The 19,767-nt window shown below is 42.6% G+C and overlaps 1 protein-coding gene across 1 annotated transcript in view; it reads left to right on the plus strand.

Moving 5' to 3' along the window:
- The first annotated feature begins 9,205 nt into the window (after window positions 1–9,205).
- LOC115077032 (microfibrillar-associated protein 2-like) overlaps window positions 9,206–19,767 on the plus strand; it is a 32,137-nt gene continuing 21,575 nt past the window's right edge. The window contains exon 1 of the mRNA XM_029579181.1: window positions 9,206–9,233. The gene's annotated coding sequence lies outside the window, so the exon portion shown is untranslated. The remainder of the gene's footprint in view (window positions 9,234–19,767) is intronic.

Raw genomic sequence — 19,767 nt, forward strand, 5'->3', positions numbered from 1 at the left:
CAGGGAGGCCGGCAATAGCTGGCGGATGCCGCGAGTCTTCCTAGTGGCGTCAGAGCCGTGAGGCAAGAGGTGAACAGCGGTTGCAGCAGTCTGCGACCGACGGGCATAACACATCGGGCAGGCGGTGCGAGCCTGGGAGGCCTCACTGGCATTGCAGACTGTGGACAACCCCTTCCCGACAAGCGCAGGCCGCAGAGGGGGAGGGGGATTTCCCTCCTCTATCCCCAGCTGTTAGTTCCTCTGGGGGAGGTCAGGAGTCTAAGGGGGATCAGTCAGGAAGTGAGGAGGACCTCCTGGAGGAGTTGGATGACTCATCTAATTTTTCTTCTGATTTTGTCCTGCTGATGGCCAGAAAGGCTGTGGGGCGGCACAGTGCTGAGCAGGGGTAGTTGGTGCATCTGCAGCCGGCCAGGAGGGTTAGGCCTTCTTGGGCTGCGGTGGCTACGAGGATTCGGAGAGTTGTAGGGGCACCTGCACCGACGAACGCCGTGGGTAGCTCCTCGGAGGGTTCAGGTGAGGATCCGCGAGCGCAGGACCCGCAGGAGGCAGATCTGGCTATGGTGGATCAGGATCCAGAAGAAATGCGGAGGAAGGCCCCGGCCATGAAGGGGGATGATCAAAAGATGGTGTGACTGTTCCACAAGGAGGAGCAGAGTCCCCCGATATCCTACGCTTTGGAGGAATTGGATATAAACATCCTATGAGAGGAACTGATCAGGAATCGGTGGACCCAGTGGGGTTCTAGGAATGGAGCAAGGGCTAGGGAACAAGACTGCTAGGGGCTAAGCAAGACTACTGTGGATGGGTAGATGAGAGCCAGAGAGCATGTGCTTGTGTGTATACATATGATAGCCAGAGCGCCTGTATGTATATGAGAGCCAGAAGCCTCTGAGTGAGGAAGAGAGAGGATATGTATATAAACAAGAGCTTGTCTGTGTATGTGTGCGAGAGAGAGGGGGTATGAATGAGTCTTGTGTGTGAGAAAGGGGCTGTGGAATTTCCACTTACTAAGGGGACCAAGGAAAGTCTACAGTATTTGGGTGTGAAAGTAATGCCAGATACACATAAGTTATTGCAGGCTAATTATGCACCCCCCTAGTAAATTCTTTGTCCAGTGACTTAGGGAACTGGGCTAAATTAAATCTTTCATGAATGAATGGCTTGCCTTGTTTTTATCCTTTCCAAACATTACCAGCAATAATGCTTGATGTGATGCTTAAACAAGTACAAAGGAAGATATTTCACTATATTTGGTGAAGAGAGGCCACCTAGGGTAGCAAACATCATACTTTACCAGCCTAAAGATGAAGGTGGCTTTTAAAAACTATTTTGTGGCTACTCAATTGGAAAGTTTGGTAGAGCAGCATGGGACCTCTACATGTGAGCAGTGTCTAAGATTCGAACAAGAATTCGTGGATGGGGATCCGCTGCACGGCTAGGGAACTTGGGTGTCTGCTAAATCCTTTTACGAGTATGTTTATGAAGATATGGGATGCTTACAGAGTAAAATTAGGAGTTGGTACAATTTGTTCTCCTCTGACTCCCATCTGTTTCAGAGGTTGGGACTGTGTAGACTAGGCTTGCTCTTTCAAGGGGAGAAGGATATTTCCCTTTCAGCAATTTGTGTGCAAAATACCAGCTGCTGCCCTCTTATGGGAATGGCTAGCTGCAGATTTGACTTTGTTTTGTTTGGTTGTTTTTTTTTAAACCAAAGCAAAAACAAGCTTAATTTGCTTAATGGGATGAGTAGCTTTGAAAAAAATAAATAAATAAAAAGCAACCTTCTATGGGGCTTATTTCAAAGATGTATAAACTCCTTGCTACCCCTGAGGGAGGGGAAAGTAAAACATGGATTGTCATGGGAAAAGGCATGGACTCTTAATATTTTAGAAAAAGAGTCTGACGGATTCAGGGAGAGTTTTTGGCAAAGTCATTCCACCCACTATTTTGCCGTTCAGTCCCTCAGATTGTTTAAAACCTACCCCCCAAGTTAGTGATTTGTGGTGGCGGAAATGCATGTATTGATGGGGGGGGTTTGGCACTATGAGCCATACATGGGGGCATTCCCCAGGGGATTCCATTTTATTGGACAAGGGCTCAAATAGTTGTGGGTGGTGATAGATATTTTTGGTTCCAAATTAGAAATAATTCTAGCTGTCTTCTATTTACCAATATTTGATGGACCAATTAAATAAGTTGTTAATTCAACTGCTGACTGCAGCTACATGGGAAATTGCATTTTGTTGGAAAAAGGAGGAATGTTTACTGTATGGAGTATTTGACTGCATTATGTACAGTAGGGAGATGAATTCAACTTTTCAATTATGTGGGCACTGTTTTGAGTCTTGGACAAACACAATAAGAATCATCTAATGTCTGATTTTGTATAGTACTTCTCTCTGTTGCTGGAATAAAATGGATTGGACTAGAGCAGTGGTTCCCAACCCTGTCCTGGAGACCCCCCCAGCCAGTCGAGTTTTCAGGATATCCACCAATGAATACGCAAGAGAGAAAATGTGCATGTTATGGAGGCAGTGCATGCAAATTCTCTCATATGCATATTCATTGTGGATATCCTGAAAACCCAACTGACGGGGGGGGGACAGTTTGTTTGCTTTGCGGCACTGGTGGATGCTGTTCTTTGTTTCAATTGTTTTATCTAATCACTGATGATTTGGAGCTGAATAAAAACTTTATAAAATACTGCTATAATTTCTTTTTTTTAACCAAGTGGCAGGAATCATAGTTTATAAAAAACACTGCATATCTCTGCTGCAAAAGAATACACATATATGTATACACATAGATGTCAGTATGTGTGTAATTTTGTAATGCAGGGAAACCTCACCCGGGAAAAAAAATCCTAGATCCCCTGCATGGTAATGCACTGCCAGCAACCCAGCCCTTGAAGGAGAATGTTTTAAATGAAAAGCATGAGAAAGTTATCTAGGGAGGTGGGGAGATGGTGCTAGATTTAACATTGGAGGCTTATACAAGAAGTTTAAGTAAACATTGGACTAGTATGAGATAGGTACAGTGGATCCTACCTGGAAGCAGGGAGTGAGATGGAAGAGACCCAAGGAGATCCTCTAACTATTTTTCTATAAAAGACAACTTAGTTTTCATTCAGCTCAGCAGAGAATACAGTTTTATCTGCAGTTGTGGTGGAAAGCTAAAGGGAGTTAGTTAAAGTGGACCAGAGAAAATTTGTGATGCAGCAGGTGGGAATAATAGTGGAACAAAGTAATCACCAATAAATAAATAATTTAAATGTGAATCAATATGAACTCTACAAGAGCTTAGCATAAGACTTCTAAAACATGATAGTTCCACCTGCTATTTTGTTTTCCTTAGTCTGCTTAATAAGTAAAATGAAATAGGAACAGGAAAGCTGACTGCTTGATAAGGCCAGTGTCCAACTGCCTGGGAGTTATGCAGGATGTCTCATAGCAAAACCGCAGCTTAAGACATAAATCTGCTGAACTTGTGAATTCTAAATAAGAACTGGACTTGCAAAACCTGGACTAGAGCCAGAAATGACAGTATAAGTTAATTGTAATTAACAGTGTTCCTCAGATTCACCAGAGGGAAACATAGAATTGACGGCAGAAGAAGACCAAACGGCCCATCCAGTCTGCCCAGCAAGCTTTCACACTTTTTTTTTTCTTATGCTTATCTGTTACTCTTGGCCCTTATTAGTAACTTTTTGGTTCTAGTTACCTTCCACCCCCGCCATTGATGTAGCGAGCAGTGCTGGAGCTGCATCTAAGTGATGTATCTAGCTTAATTGGTTAGGGGTAGGAACTGCTACAATAAGCAAGCTACTCCCATGCTTATTTGTTTACCCAGCCTGTGCCATTCAGTCCTTGTTGGTTCTTGTCTGAATATAATTCCTCTTTTCTTTATTCCCCCTGCTGTTGAAGCAGTGAGTTGCGCTGGATATGTATTCCAAGTGAAGTATCAGCATGGCTTTACCCAGGGCAAGTCTTGCCTCACAAATCTGCTTCACTTTTTTGAAGGAGTTAATAAACATGTGGATAAAGGGGAACCGGTAGATGTAGTATACTTGGATTTTCAGAAGGCGTTTGACAAAGTTCCTCATGAGAGGCTTCTAGGAAAAGTAAAAAGTCATGGGATAGGTGGCGATGTCCTTTCGTGGATTGCAAACTGGCTAAAAGACAGGAAACAGAGAGTAGGATTAAATGGGCAATTTTCTCAGTGGAAGGGAGTGGGCAGTGGAGTGCCTCAGGGATCTGTACTTGGACCTGTGCTTTTCAATATATATATATATAAAAAATCTGGAAAGGAATACGACGAGTGAGATAATCAAATTTGCAGATGACACAAAATTGTTCAGAGTAGTTAAATCACAAGCAGATTGTGATAAATTGCAGGAAGACCTTGTGAGACTGGAAAATTGGGCATCCAAATGGCAGATGAAATTTAATGTGGATAAGTGCAAGGTGATGCATATAGGGAAAAATAACCCATGCTATAATTACACGATGTTGGGTTCCATATTAGGTGCTACAACCCAAGAAAGAGATCTAGGTGTCATAGTGGATAACACATTGAAATCGTCGGTTCAGTGTGCTGCGGCAGTCAAAAAGCAAACAGAATGTTGGGAATTATTAGAAAAGGAATGATGAATAAAACAGAAAATGTCATAATGCCTCTGTATCGCTCCATGGTGAGACCGCACCTTGAATACTGTGTACAATTCTGGTCGCCGCATCTCAAAAAGATATAATTGCGATGGAGAAGGTACAGAGAAGGGCTACCAAAATGATAAGGGGAATGGAACAACTCCCCTATGAGGAAAGACTAAAGAGGTTAGGACTTTTCAGCTTGGAGAAGAGACAACTAAGGGGGGATATGATAGAGGTGTTTAAAATCATGAGAGGTCTAGAACGGGTAGATGTGAATCGGTTATTTACTCTTTCGGATAGTAGAAAGACTAGGGGACACTCCATGAAGTTAGCATGGGGCACATTTAAAACTAATCGGAGAAAGTTCTTTTTTACTCAACGCACAATTAAACTCTGGAATTTGTTGCCAGAGAATGTGGTTCGTGCAGTTAGTATAGCTGTGTTTAAAAAAGGATTGGATAAGTTCTTGGAGGAGAAGTCCATTACCTGCTATTAAGTTCACTTAGAGAATAGCCACTGCCATTAGCAATGGTTACATGGAATAGACTTAGTTTTTGGGTACTTGCCAGGTTCTTATGGCCTGGATTGGCCACTGTTGGAAACAGGATGCTGGGCTTGATGGACCCTTGGTCTGACCCAGTATGGCATTTTCTTATGTAGTAACCACCGTAACAAGCAAACTACACCCATAATTATTTGTTTACTCAGACTATGTAATTCAGTCCTTGTTGGTTGTTGCCTGAATATAAATCCTTTTTCCTCTTTCCCCCCTGCCGTTGAAGCAGAAAGCTATGCTGGATATGCATTGAAAGTGAAGTATCAGACTTATTTGGTTTGGGGTAGTAACCGCCGCAACAAGCAAGCTACTCCCTGGTTTTTCTGTGAATGCAAATCCTTTTTACCACATTTCCTCTTGCCGTTGAAGCATAGAGCAATGCTGGAGTCGCACTGACAGTGAGTATGTTTATTGAATAAGGCTATTAATCACCAGGTAGTAGCTGTCATTCCCGCAAGCTACCCCCATGCCTCTTATCTTCATTCACATCCTCTAGACTTTATGGATCCACAGTATTTATCCCACGCCCCTTTGAAGTTTAATTGAACATAAGAGTGCAGTTAATAGGAAGTTTGATGGTAAACCACTAGTAGCGCACAGTAGTGAGGAAGGGCACAATTTTGATGATTATAGGTTTTGTGCTATTAAGAAACTGAATAAAAATTGGAGAGGTGGGAACTTTAATAATAAACTTAAGATTAGAACAAAAATTTATCTTTGATTTTAATACAATGTCACCTAATAGTCTTAATAATAAATAGATTTTTCTGTTTTTTTATGATTTTAGCTAGACAATTGATGACATTGTTTTCTGTGTATCGTTTAAAATTATAGAGATTTTGTAGCCTCCCATTTTTATGCAAAATGTTTTTAGTATTTTTTGAATATTGCTGCTTTTTATTATCCTATTTTTAAAGTATAAGAAATGTGTGGTATGTGTAATTTAATATATTTATATATTAATTGGTGCCTGTTTTTTATATTTTTATACAATCATACAATTGAGATAACTGATGACACGTTTTCTGTGTATTGTTTTAAATTACAGAGATTTTATAGCCTCCTATTTTTTATGCAAAATGGTCTCAGTATTTTTTAAATATTGCTTTTAAAGAACGCCTTTAGCCATCCCATGGTTTTCTATGGGCCTGTTTGTCTCTCAATATTCCCAGATACGGTGATTCACAACAGAGAGACTACGAGGGAGATATTTCTGTATAAATCTTTATTACTGCAGTACTAATTGCCTTTGATTTATGCAATATTTACTGTGATACTGTTTATTTTTGCTGAATTATACTATATTTAGTAAACCAAATATTTTCCTTTACAAACCTGTTTGTGTGTTCTATGATGTAATATACCTTCACTCATTCCACTGTTTATAGTTGTGCACATACAGCAAGGAGTTTTACATGCAAAAAATGTGCATGTGAAACTAAGTCCTGCTTAGTGCACTCACATGGAAATTATATGCTAATGAAGACAATAGCTATTACTCCCCAGTGCAGAGAGGTGCACTGGCTTAATTCATGTTTTCATAGCGCTGGAAATTTTTCTCCTGGTCAGAGATGGATTAAAGGTTCCAGTGCTAGTATCAATCTGTGGATAGGAGTAAGAGTTTTGCAGCCGGGACCTTTATTTGGGATTTCTGCACAAAGCATGCTTTTTGCACAAAAATATGATTTATGTGCATATGTTTTCTGAAACACTTTTGTGTACTCAAATCATGTTTTATGCACTCTAAATGAGCATCAAATCATATATGTTATATCCTCCAGGCTGAGCTAAAGAATAGTGAGCTAGACTAGGTCTCTCTCCCCAGATTACCCGCATTAAAGAATATCAATTGAAAGCACAGCTTTTGTGTTACTTTTTAGACCCTACTTCAGAGGCTAAGTGAATTGGGAATTAATGGGCAAGTTTTTTTTATTTCTTGATTTTGACAGGAAGAAAATTCTAGATTTAATTAGATCAACAAAAATCTGACTGGCATGAATTAAACGTTAGTGTCTCTCGGGGATCAGTTTTCTCTGTGACATTATTCACTATTTATCTGTTCTCTTGCTGTTATTTTGGCTCAGTCTGATCCTTTTTTATAAAATCTCTGTAGACGATATTCAGCTATTCTTTCCTGTCTAATCTGATATTAAGTGTACGTGTTGCAAGTTGATCAGTGTTTAAATCAAATTAAATGGATGCTGATCAATCGAGTAGTATAAAAAAGAAAGAAGAGGTTATGTGGATCTCACATAATTCTCCACCACATACTTATTTTGGATTAGCAATTGATGGCAGTTTTATTCCATTTGTTGCATCTGTTCGTAACTTGGGATTTCAGTTTGATTCTGCTATGACCTGCTCGGCCTGTATACAATTGCTTTTACAATCAGGTTTTTATAAATTAAGATTATTAAGGCATATATGTTATTTTTTGCCTAACAACAGTGCTGGATGGGTGTCCAGCCGCACTAGGCGACTGTTTCATCATGTGCTCTCTCTCTCCTCTATCGCACACGATAAAGACCCCAGCTCCTAAATGAAACACCTACCCGGAAAACGTCCTCCAGCTCCGTGTCTCACCCAAACCACTTCCCATCTCGTCCATCCTTTCAAAACTGCCACACTTATTGGCTGCTCTGTCACTCCGCCTACTTCCAGTGCCCTTGGCCACCGCCTACCCTGCCTAAGGATGATTTTAGAACTATCATTCGGGCTTTTATCTTAACCTCTGTTGATTACAGAAATGCCTTGTTTATGGTTTGCCAGTACTCTCACAACTACATTGGTTAGCAGTGGCACAATGGATTCAATTTAACTGTTTTGAAAACGAGTGTTAAATTTTAAAGGGGAAAGGCCTTCATACTTCTCATTTCATTTCAGTATATCGGCCCTCACCAACCCCAGACTTTTGCGTTCCATGAATGATCTACACTACTGGTTGTGTCTAAATGTGCTCTGCTGGCTGAAACATGGTGCATGCGTGTTTTCGTTAATTGGTCCTATCCTATGGATCCTTACCTAGGCAGCTACAGCTTATCTCAGATATCAAGGCTTTCCATAAGAAATGAAGCGCCTTTATATTTCAGGAAGCTTTTTCTAATAGCTAATTAATTTTTTCATGTTGTTTAACTGATTTTGTTTTTGTTATATTTATCATTTGTGTTTGATCTCTGATCTGCATTTCTGAATTTTAAATGTAAATGTTGTGATGTTCACTGCCTATTAGGATTGATTTGATTTAAGTGGTCAACAAGAATGTTTTCATACATAAATTAATAAATTCTGTTTTGCTTAGAAGAATTTCACCCCCAGTACTATACCTCTCCCTGTCATTAGCATTAACTGCCGGAACCTAGGCCATTCCTTGAGCTTACCAGATTCCTTCCTCGCATTTTCTACACCTTTCTGGCCGTCTACCCTGTTGCAGATGTTGGTATCATTGGTACAAAGACAAACCTCTCTCATCAATCCTTCTGCAATATTGCTCACGAAAATTTTGAAAAGGACCAATCCTTGAGGCCCACTAGTAACATCCCCCCCTCCTTGGAGTAAACCCCATTTATCAATACTCTTTGCACCTCCCACTCAGTTTCTAACCCAGTCAGTCACTCTAAGGTCCATACCAAGGGCACTCACGTATACAGAACCATGTCAAAGGCCTTACTGAAATCCAAGTTCACTATATCTAGTGCTCTCCCTTGATCCAACTCTCTGTACACCCAGTTAAAAAAACAAAAAAATTGATCATCAGCTTCATCTGCCAAGATCTAGCTCTGGTAAAACCCTGCTGCCTTGGTTCTTGCAATCCACTGGATTCCAGAAAGTACACTATCCTCTTCTTTAGCAGTGATGCCATTAATTTGCTTGCCACATGTACCTTGTGCTGGTGGTGCATTAGGACCCAGAAGGGTTGGCAGTGGCTGGAGGGAAGGAACTGCAGGTCCCATTCTGGAGTTCTGAAAAAAGCAGAGAAGGATGAAACAGAGACCACCAGAAGGATCAGGGAGCAGGCAGAGCTGTATCTGGTAAGCAGAGAAGGCTTTTTATGTTGCTGTGACCAAAGAAACTTTTATGCAACATTAAATGCAGGGAAGTTTCTATTTGCATGAAAACAATTCTTTGTTTTAAAATTGAGAGTGTTCTTTTCTTTTTATAGTTAAGTTGATCCTGATTTTAGTGAAAACTATTTCTGGAAGTCCATTAATTCGATGGATTTTTTTTTTTTTTTTTTATAGTTGCTAGGAGTAAAATAATGAGCTGCAAATGAGATTTAATGATTACATCACTTTGTGTGTGTGTGAAAATTTGTTTTCTTTATAACACCTTTTTAAGAGCAAATACCTGCTTCTGATGCATCTATTCAGCATGAAAGCAGTCTGTCCTGATGCGGCATGAAACTCATAATTCAGAATCTCTTAGAATAAAAAAAAGGTCTCTTTTTCTTAGAGAGATATATACAGAGACGTTTACTGTTGGGTAAAATTCTTTTCTTAGCAGTATTCCATTTTATTCATTCATTCCAAGTAATGATGGCACTAACATGTCTGAGGCCAATGTAAAGTGAAAAAGGAACTAAACAGAAAACTATTAATAACGGCGTTAAAACGTGACCAGTTGCAGGAATGCAAAACTTTTTTCTTTCTTGAAACATTTGGAACCAGGTTCTTTACAGTAGGGCTGAGGGCTCTTTCCTTGCCTTTTCTCTGGCCTCAGGGGGGATGGGAAGGTGGAGACAGAATGTGTGTGTGTGTGTGTGTGTGTGTGTTGATCATTTCCAGATGTTTCTGCACCAGAGACATTAGATTTGATTTTCTACATAACCGATGGCTGCATAGCACGGTTTAGGAAATAGGTAGGGGATGGGGGTGGGGGGAGTTTGTAGGGGATGGGGATGGCAAGAGCTAAATTCCTTTGAGGCGCTGAGCCGGAGTCTCTGAGGCCCTTATCCTCCACGCAGCTCCTCTCCTCGGGAACAGAAGCCATGCAGGATCCCCCACAGGGCTCTCCTTGCTGCCTCCCCAGAAGTGACAGCTGAAAACCAAAGCCGCCACGCAAGCTACGGGAATTATCACGGATGGATTTTTAACATTTGTGAGAGGGGGGCTTTGGAGGTGCAGATTAATAATTACTTTTCAGATTTGATCAATGTTCACAAACTGTTTTTATTATATTGGCATATTTATAAGCCTCTGCTCTAAACTGCCGCAATTGCTCACAGAATGACAGTATGCAAACAAATAATGCCTTTGATTTTAATTTCAAGGCTAAAGTATGAGTGGTCAAAATTGCATTTTGACAAAATGAATGTTTGTTGGATCATAAGACTTTTGGGGGAATCCCATGAATGGAGACTGCTAGCTTTGCTCGTGTAACAGATGAGATGTTGAGCGTTAAAAAATCATTGCTTTGTAATTTTGAGTCATGGGGGCACATTCCTTGGGCCACAAAAAGCAAGGAAGGAACTTGGTCCATATACGTCCGCCTCTCATTGCTTTTTACAGGCACAGCCAACCCCAGTGTGCAATCATGGCTGAAGCAAGAATAAAGGAAATCAGCCAGAGAGAGTCACAGGGAGATGACACAGGTAGTTCCCTAGGTAGTCTCTGCTGTAAATCCCTGGCTGTGCATGAGTGACTCATGGTCACATTCAACTTTCTGCTGTCCACATGATTTAAGGTCTTCAGGAGTAGATGGATGTGGGATTCTGATAGATCTCTACATATCTGCTTGAGGGAGGGCATGGGTTTGCTTTTCTGAAGGTGGGGAGGAGGGGGGGAGTCCCTATGGGGGTAGCTTCCATAATGCCCACCTATCTGTACAGCCCACAGATGCTTCTTACCCAAAGACCGTGCACTAATTTTCACAATGAAAGTACGTGTGCACATTTTACTCGGAAGGTTGCCTGAGGAAAAGCACTGCTCACACCGACAGCTGTTATTTTGGGTGGGTAACTATTCTGAGGAATTCCAAACCTCGCACCCACGAACGCCGCCTCCTGCCGCAGATGAAAGTGCAGGCGCGCTTTCACCGGCATGTAGAATGGGCAATTTTCATAAAGCCCGTTTTTGCGGAAGCAAATGTTTGTTTTTTTTTAAACCTGTGGAAATGGCTTTGAAAATGACGCTCTCTATCTTTAGTAATGTCTGATAACCTACTGATCTCTGCCATGATGGTATATATATAGGGCCTGCATCAAAAGACTCATCAGATGAGACTTAACCTAAATGTATACCCTACCCTAGAGCAAAGATCCACAAATTATGACCTATGGACCGCAGCTGGCAATTGACCCCGTCCTCAGTGCTTTTTGCTAGCCTCGCGCATCAGAAAGGAAAGGTCCCAGGGTGTGAGGCAGGCACGGTAGAACCAGAAAAAAAGGCAAGAGGCGTGACAGTAAGGAAAGAAGCACTGCCAGCAGACTAAGAAGGGAGGTGTAGACTGGAGCCATCAGAGTAGGATAAGGCAGTACCATAATTAAATGTGGGTGAGAGGGGCATCAACCTAGGGTACAAAGCCTTTGGGGCAGAATATTACTGAAATGCAAGTGTGGGTCAGCAGCAAATGAAAATCTAGGGACCGTACCATTTTCCTCCTATTATCTAGCATTGGGGGGGGGGGGGAGATAGAAATGGAAAGCTAGAAAGGAGAAGGGAAGAGATTGGGAGAGACTGAAGGGATAGGGAGGAGATAACGGGAGACACTGGTAAGAAGAGAAGGTGGAAGATATGGTGAGAAGGAAATGAAAGGTAGAGATCAAGGAATCAGATGGAGCGAGAGGCGAAAGACAGGGAGAGATGGACAGGATGAGAGGAAGAAAAGAGAAAAAGAAAATAAAAGGAAAGAGAAAGTACATAGGTGTCACAGGTAGATGAAGGGGAGGGAGAACTGGAGAGAAGAGACATGAAAGAAGACCCAGGAAAAGAAATTGGAGGAAACAGGCAAGGTAGAAACTAAAGGAACCCAAAGAATAATATAGTAACACATACAAGATGACAAAGACCAAAAACTAATCATTTCAGCTTTTCATGGAATAGACTTAGTTTTTGGGTACTTGCCAGGTTCTTATGGCCTGGATTGGCCACGGTTGGAAACAGGATGCTGGGCTTGATGGACCCTTGGTCTGACCCAGTATGGCATGTTCTTATGTTCTTATCAGATTGGGTGATTTTTCTTAACTTACATGTTAAATCATTATATATTGTCTGTACTATTTAAAAGTTTCTCTCTCATTCTGAGGTGTCTCCAGGGATGAATGCCCTGGTACTAAGGGACAGAACCGCCATTATTATTGGTGATTCAATTATGGGAAATGTAGATAGCTGGTTGGCGGGTAAGGCATGAAGAAAACAAGCAGACTGAGGAATTGCAGAGGGACCCTTGTGACACCGGGGAACTGGGCATCTAAATGGCAGATAAGATTTAAATGTGGACAAGTGCAAAGTTTTGCACAAAGGGGCACAGTGCTGGGTTTCATATTAGGAGTCACTAGCTAGAAAAAGGATCTTGGGACAATACACTGAAATCCTCGACCCAACGTGCGAAAGCTTGTCAAAAAATAAAATGGAATGTAGGAACGATGGGAAAAGGAATGGAGATTAAAAACTTGCAAAATCATCATGCTGCTGCATCGATTCATGTGACCACGCTTTGAGTGATGGATGCAGTTTTGGTCATCCCCACCTCTACAATGGAACCACGAAGGGTACAGAGAAGGGGCAGCCAGTATCATCAAGCGTAGGGAATGGCTCACCTATGAGGATAGGTGCCAAGTGCTCTTAAGCTTGGAGAAGAGGATCTGACAGAGGTTTCTAAAAGGCTGAGTCAGGAGCAGATAAACAGGGGACGGTTGTGAACCTCCTCAAACTGTAGAAAATATTCTTTCACTCAACACCCAATCAAACTTTGGAATTTGTTGCCAGAAGATGTGGTCAAGGCGTTTATTGTGGCCAATTTCACAAGGGGCTCAGACAAGTTTCTGGAGGAAAAGTCCACAAACGGTTATTATTAGCAAGGCAGACTTGGGGAAGCCGCTACCTAGGCCTGTGAATGAGCAGTGCTGGGTACTTGTGACGTGGATTTGACCATAGGGAGGATGCCGAGTGTGATAGCTGACTTGTTGCACAGGTCTTCCCTTATTAGCACCATCTCCTACAGTACAGAGCAAAGGCATTGTTTATTTATTTATTTATGGTTTAAAAAAATTAAGCCTCCAATGGTGGATTGATATTATGATTGCCCCAGTTGTGGGGGAGGTGATGCTGCTCTGCCAGCTGTGAACTCGTTCTGGCGTTGGACAGCCTCACTTCAAAGGATTCTATCACGGGTTGTGGCAGCTAAATTCAATTTCAATTTTTTTGGCTTATTTTTGTGTTAATTAGAACTAGCAAGCTGGTTGTGTTCCCTGCTTATACCTGCAGAACCCTGCTGCTTTCCTTCCTACGGCTGCAGGATAACGCCGATTCGTGCACCAGGATTACGTTCTGTGTGCCGAATTCATTTGTAGTCTTTGCGTATTGGTAAGAAATATCTTGAGAAAAGGAAAAAAAACCAAACACAAAACCCAAACATTTCTTCAATACTAGGTCATTAAAAAAGTTCATCCGGCCCCCGGCGATTTGAAATGCTCCATAGGGCCTCTGGCCTAAATGAGTTGCTTCCTGAAGATCCCCGGGAAACAGCTGTTGCTGGGCCTGGTGGCTGCTGCGGATCTGCAGGCCAGGGACAGGGAGGAGGCGGTGCATTTTTTGCCAGTAATAAATGGGGGATGAGTGATTACAGTAATAAAGGAGATGAGCTGGGGGGGGGGGGGGGGAGAGGCTGCTGCTGGTCACAGACCTGCTGGTTTACGGCACTCCTATGTGCTGTTACCCATCCCTGTGGTGGGAGACGTGAAGGGCCATTCATTCATTCAAGCAGGCCCCATGCAATCACCTTGGCTCTAATAAAATGTGTTCTGGTTTTCAGCGCACATTCGTGCCATGATTAAAAAAAAAACAAACAACTCCCAAGGTAAGTAAAGCTAATGACATGCTAATGCATCAGGATTTTAAAAGATCGTGTAAAAACTGTAAAACGTGCGTTCGACACAGGACGTTTTAACCAGGGAACCCCCTTCCTGGTGGAGGCATCCCTGACAGGCTATCCGGGTAAGTGGCGGCAACCACTGCTCCCACCTACCCGGATAAATTCTGATTTATCCGTCTATCTGGCAGCGGGAAGCATAAATAAGTACTTTATCCGGCTAAACAGCAGTGAACCACGCCAGATAGTCCTATAAGGACTGTCTTATGTGGCAGCTGCTTCCCACTGCCAGATGAACGGATAAATCAGAATTTATCCAGGAAAGTGGCAGCAGTGGCACCCGCATAAGTCAGTGGCGGCTGCCAGCACTGACCCAGAGAGATTTAAACATTGTTTTAAAAAACTTTGACTTTTTTTTTTTTTTTTTAAATAGTGCTGGGGTTAAGTTTCCAGCGCTAAAAAAGGCACGCTGGCCAGATGCAGTCTCTCTGCATTGGTGGGGGAGGGGGAAATGCTTAATGCCCCCATTTGCATGGGATTTCCGTGCATCAGTAGCAAGTTTTGCCTGCAGAAAATGTGTGTCGAAGCCCACAGAGAAAGGTGCGTTCCACTGAGCGTAACTTTCTGCATCAGCTTGAAGGATCAGAGATGTGCAGAAGGATGTTACTAATGTTTAAAAAAATTGTATCTGCACAGCAGGCATGTGGCTAACACGTGTATTTTACATCCATCGTTTAAACACTGCATGGCCATACTTACTGTTGCCTGCATAAAACCGCTGATCGTCAAAGACCCTGTGTGCAAGTACCTTGTGTTTGAAATTCATCTGGATTTGTGCAAGCTGAAAAGTAGGCGCAGACATTATCAGTTAGGTGCCCTGTGGCAAATGTAGGCAATAGCGTCTTAGCTTGCTGTGACATAGACATGTTAAGATAATACAGTAGGACTTGACACCTTGCTCAATTTGCCTGTTTCTTCTTTGGTTCCTATTCCCAGATCTTCTGTCTTTTTTGTTGTAAAATATTTTACTTCTACGGTTTTACTTTTTTTTTTTTTTTTTTAAATAAAAATGTGCCTCTCTTATTGTGACCTGTCTTTCTATTTTCAGCTCTCCCTGCTTTATTCATATGTTTGTGTGTTAGTGTGGTGCCTGCATGGTGTTCTGATGACAAGCAGCACTGCAGCACCTCAGTTACAAAATCTAAGCAGTTACTTACTTTCAGAAGGGTGGGAACAGCTAAGAGGGGAAGCTTTCAAGGCTGCTTTGAAATCTGTCTGGAGAAACAAACTAGAACATAAGAGGTGCATGGTAATGAGTCTGCTTGTTTTATTTCCAAATGATTTATCTAAAGAAGACATTCGTACTGCAGCTTTAAACCAATTCTTATTTCTTCAGTAGAGTAATTTGAAGGAGTTTTTACGTTTCCCAGTTTGGTTTTTTGCAAGTGGTTTTTGGCATGTTTTACAAAGCCCTCTTGTGTCTAGCAGTCAGCTCAGACTCCATCTGTTTCCAGTAGCTACGTAAATTCCCCTAAGCTTAGACATTTCTCAGAAAAACACAGGCGTGAAGGGCCCCAGTAGAGGTGCAGGTGGGCCCCAGTGATCCCTCTACTCCAGCCTGTTACGTAGCCGTCCTCTTTTCCTTTTAAACAAAAAAGCCCCTCCCTAGAGATTTCACATATTGGCATTTTGCCTCACTGCCCCCTGGATATGTCTTCATTTTTCAAGGCAAATGATGCTAGGAAATTTGACGCCCCCTCCCCCCACATTACATGTACGTGCATACGTGTGCATACTACCTGTCACCTGTTCACTGCTCCCTCCATGCCTTGTGTCTCAGGGGCATAGCTAGAAATACATTTTTTAATGAATTTCTTTTTTATAGAGATCTCAAGGTTAACATAGGTGGGCACTGGGGCCAGCCCCCCTACCTTGTCCCCATCCTATGTGGGTATTCATAGCAGTGGCTATTTAAATTTCCTGGCTTCACACCCTCTCCCTGCCCTGCATCTGCAGTTTCTCACTCTCCATCTGCGGTTTATGCTGTTATTTCATACAAGGGTTAATCTCTGCCTGCTGAACAATAATTATGTAAATGGGCTTCCAGCAGCCTAGACATTCCTGAACTTTGAAGGGGCTTGCGAGGAAGGGGGATAATTGCCCGCAAGAGGAAACAGACTGCTGACCTCAAACCTCTACAGGTCTAATCCAAGGGCAGTGGCATTTCCATTCCCGTTATCCCCGTTAAAGAGGCAGAGGTCACGGACCGGCAGTGACTGCAAAGGCTCCAGGCCCCCTGAATTCCTGCACCTTTCAGGGCGGACTCCGATGGGGTGTGAGGCCTCTTTTTCAGAATGGCGGAGCCCGATGTCCCAGGAAGTCACTCACGGTGGTGAGGTGGTTACAGGAAGTTGTAATGGTAACCAGACACAGCCTACATGAGTAATTGTGCTGCGGTTCTAGTTTTGGTTATTAAAGGAATTCTTACTTTTTGCATGATATTGACTTTGGGTACCTTTCAGTCCTGAGCACTCTATTTTACTTATTTGCATTTTTTTTTCCACCGCCTACATCAAAGCCTGCAGTGGCTTACAAGGAAACATACGTAATAAAAATAATACAGCATGGTTGACCATCCATCAATTCGTCACATACTACAATAAATAAGCAAGCATAATGCTATCAAATAAAAATAGTAAAAAAAAAAAAAAAACTAACTAAAACGAAAAACAGCGATATCGAATAAGATCAGCCAAAAGCTTGCTGAAATAAAACAGTTCTTAAAAGGCTTTTTGAATGTTTTCGGACATTTGATTGTTTGAAGTTCGGGTGCAAGCACTTTCTTAATGCAGGAGCAGCAACAGAGAAGGCACACTTCCTAGTCACAGAGAGCTTAGCCAATTTTACAGATGGTACATCTAGCACAAACCTCTGTGAGGAATGTAGAGTTCTGGAAAGATTGTAGGTTATCAACATTGTATTAATCCATAAGAACATAAGAAATTGCCATGCTGGGTCAGACTAAGGGTCCATCAAGCCCAGCATCCTGTTTCCAACAGAGGCCAACCAGCCATAAGAACCCGGCAAGAACTCAAACACCAAGAAGATCCCATGCTGATGCCAGTAATAGCAGTGGCTATTCCCTAAGTCAACTTGATTAATAGCAGTTAATAGACTTCTCCTTGAAGAACTTATCCAAACCTTTTTTAAACCCAGCTACACTAACTGCACTAACCACATCCTCTGGCAACAAATTCCAGAGCTTAATTGTGCATTGAGTGAAAAAGAATTTTCTCCTATTAGTCTTAAATGTGCTACTTGCTAACTTCATGGTAATGCATTGATTGAAAATAACTTGTGCGTTAAGATTGCAATTTTGGATTTGATTCTAGCTTGCACTGGGAACCAATGTAGGTCAGCCAACACTGGTGAGATATGATCACTCTTTTTACGGCCAGAATTAATCTTGCTGCTGCATTTTGCAGCAACTGCAATGGTTTAATTGAAGACATAGGAAGCCCCAAGTACAATAGTCCAGTGTTGCCGACAAAAATGTCTGTCTGCTAGATGAAAGTTGCTAGGCAGTAAAAACAACTTGAGATCTCTTAGTTGGCGAAGCTTATAAAAGCTGTCTCGCACAGCCAATCTGATCTGGGAAATACAGGACAGACATGAATCAACTCAAGTACCCTCCCAAACTAGGAGCCTGGGAAGAGATCTGGATTGTTTCAGTCCCAGTCTGAATTGACTGAGGATGTCCATCGAGGTGCTGCACTGAATTACCACAATCACGGTTCTGGCTATATTTAAAGCAAGTTTGTTGTGATTAAACCCCTGTTTGATAGAGATCATACCTGAAACTATCTGCCAGAAAGTTTCTGACCACAGTTTTACCAGGGGAATATAAGATTGTGCATGATCAGCATATATCCTGTAACCAGTGCTTCGTGGCGTAAGTAAACCAGCACATTGGTGACAAATAAACATTAAACAAAAAGAGCCATCAATGCAGAACCATGAGGGACTCCCGAATGCATTGGAAACCAACCTGATGGTATGCCGCCTATGCTCGCTTCTTGTTTCCTATTTGTTAAATAGGATTTAAACTAATTCTAGAAAGGACCGGCTACCCCAGCTTCTTTCAGCCTGGACAATAAATATCCCATGGCCTACAGCGTCAAATAACGATGCTGGACATTCATCAGCAAGACATATCCAGGACCAGCGTCTAAGCCCCCTCCGTATAGAATAAAGCAAGGAGAGGAGCACAATTTCCATGCTCGTATTGTGCCGAAAGCCATACTGATATTGAGCAATAAATTCAGAAAAATGTTTTCAAATCAGCAGACTAAATACGTTTTGCAATAAATCCAGTGGATGAAACAGGCCCTACATTTACAGGTTCAGATGGATCCAAATTTGCAGACATTAACAGTAGTAATAAGGCCTAAAATGATGAACTCATGGAGAAACACCTTAGAAACTTTGGCCTGAAAACTGGTAGGGCGTTTTCCACATAACATTTGGCCGGCCATGGGATTACCTTGTGACCGGCTGCACAATGCCCACTGGCCCTTGCCCGAAGACACCTCTGCTCTGGTGCAGCTGGGACGCCACCATGACGATGCTGGCCCTGGTCCCCCTAGGCGTGCACCACGCGGCGCCTACTGAAGGCCCCACAGTGGGAAACTTTCACCAGCGCCTCCTGATGACACGAGCCAGTCCAGGGGATTTAAGCTCCAGTGTTCAGACCAGTCAGTGCCTCAGCAACAGGTCTCCTGCCTAGCACGCAGTGCTATTGTTCCTGTGCTTATCCTGCGCTGTGCGTCTCCTTGCCGTGCCTTGCCTGTCTTGTACCTTCTGCCCTGCTCCTTGTCTTGGTCCTCCTTGTCCATTGTGTTCTTGTCCGTTGCCTGCCCAATTCTGACCTCTGCTATGGACCCAGAGCAATCTCTTGCTTGCTACCTGGTATTGACCTCTGCTATGAACTTTGGCTACTTTTTGATTGCTGCCTGCCCTGACTCTCTGCTTGGACCCGGTTACTGTCAGCTCACTACCAGCCCTGACCTCAGTCCGTACCTGCACTCTCTCATCTAAGACCTGCTCAACCTGTAGGGAAAGGATATAGGTGAAGCTCTTGCTCAGTCCCACCAAGGGCATATCTGCCATCTTTCGGAGTGAGCCTAATAAGTTTACTTATTAGGCTGTGTCAACCACACTACAGCACAAGGGCTCACAACCGTGATATTCCAGTTCACAGAGTAAATATTGACCCAAAACCTCACAGCCTCAGGATGCAGAAGGTCATTCTCTTTTCATCCTCTTCTCATGACCCCTTTCCATTGAAAAAGAGGTTCTCCTCCTGTACATGGAAACCTCGAATGTATTTACTGTTGCTTTATCCACCTGTTTGGTCCCCTTATCAGATACAATCATCCACAGATCCCACTCTTCTTTCATGCTTAGAATTTCATCGCCAATACTGTACCTCTCCCCTTGGGTTTTTTGCATCCTAAATGCATAACTCTGCATTTTTTT

This window comes from Rhinatrema bivittatum, chromosome 15, assembly GCF_901001135.1.
Source record: "Rhinatrema bivittatum chromosome 15, aRhiBiv1.1, whole genome shotgun sequence".
In the NCBI taxonomy this organism is placed as follows: Eukaryota; Metazoa; Chordata; class Amphibia; order Gymnophiona; family Rhinatrematidae; genus Rhinatrema; species Rhinatrema bivittatum.